The following is a 1,443-nucleotide window of genomic DNA, read 5'->3' on the forward strand; positions in this document are numbered from 1 at the left end:
AACCCCAACTCTGACAAATTGGTACCAACAATTTGAATTTCACTCAGAACCCCCCAGTAACGGCTATATTTCATGTGTCCCAAAAACTAAGTAAACCAAATTGGCAACCAAATTCATGGCTGTGGACAACTGGATTCCACAACTACACGTATGGATTTCTGAACAAATTCTCGTGAACTCTGTCACAGAGAAGACAACGCATTGTATCGTATTGATGGGCATTACCATTATAATTTGAATCTCAATAAAACATTTTGGCCACGTTCAGGCCACAGCCTTACTCTTCTCCACGCTCAGTCTCGAGCCTTTGGCCACCTTTGGACGCCACCTCCTTGCTGTGCAGGTCCCCACTTCCTACGAATCCCATTTGGGATCCCCCATCTGTGCTTCGTGTTCTATCAATCAGCTCATAGTCCTTCCTTTGAGTGATGTTGCTGCCTTTAAGGGTCCTGGCATCTGAAGAGGTCCTACAGGGTTCCAGTGCGTATAGTAGGCTTGATCTGCATGTACAACATTGAAAACTAAAAACCCCTGTAAACCTGTGCAATTATCTGCTAGTTTCCTCACTCGATCTAAACAAAGGTCCACAATTTCCTTTCCCACAGTATAATGACCCTGAGAAAAATTGTTGGCAGCCTCTTCCTTTCTAGAGATCAGCTGCTCGAGATGAAAAAGTTGTCGATAGCCTCCAGTTCAAACCTCGTCGATAACAGTTGGCTCCAGATCTACAAACACAGCTCTGGGCACATGCTTTCCAGCACCAGTTTCACTGAAGAAGGTATTAAAAGCATCGTGTGCCACACCCACCGAGGTATCACTGGGCATGGTTCCATCTGGCTGAATTCCATGCTCGAGGCAGTAAAGCTCCCAGCATGAATTTCCTACTTGAATCCCAGCCTGTCCAATATGAACACTGATAATTTCTCTCATTTCTCACAAATTCTATCAAAAAATGAAGAGAATGCAAATTAAATGCAGCTTCTTTGTAAATGGGTTGTACGGATGCGGAGGGAGATAGATTTGCTAGTTGCAGGCCCAATCAAAGCCCTAAGTAAATCCAACTGATCTGAAGCTCTTACTCAAACTCCAATATTAGTTATTGGTACTCCTTATGCTCATGGGTACTTGTGATTTGCCCATTTTTTACTTCATCTCAATAGCTATGGGGTTCGGAGAATAAGGATAAGTATAAATTAAATTGGTGTTCCTTTGAAAGAAACCTTACCTTTATGATTTTGAATTGTATCAAATCAAAAACAAAAATCCCATGGATATTGTCTTGCATGGGCCTATTTCACAAGAAACGTGATAGCCACAGGTGCCCATCTAAAAAAAAAAAATTGCATTCTTAAGCTGTTCTTGGCATGTGTAAGGATTCAGTGAAGCATGCTCACTCTCTATTCTCTTCCCCGCAGCTTAAATTCTTCTAAAATCTTCTCCTCC

At 42.2% G+C, this 1,443-nt stretch overlaps 1 pseudogene; it reads right to left on the minus strand.

The window, feature by feature from the left end:
* Nucleotides 1–513: 513 nt before the first annotated feature.
* On the minus strand, nucleotides 514–1,090 carry LOC149553874 (tubulin alpha-5 chain pseudogene; annotated as a pseudogene).
* Between the last annotated feature and the right edge of the window lie 353 nt (nucleotides 1,091–1,443).

This window comes from Cupressus sempervirens, chromosome 6, assembly GCF_028749045.1.
Source record: "Cupressus sempervirens isolate cs-2001-9-10 chromosome 6, ASM2874904v1, whole genome shotgun sequence".
NCBI lineage: Eukaryota > Viridiplantae > Streptophyta > Pinopsida > Cupressales > Cupressaceae > Cupressus > Cupressus sempervirens.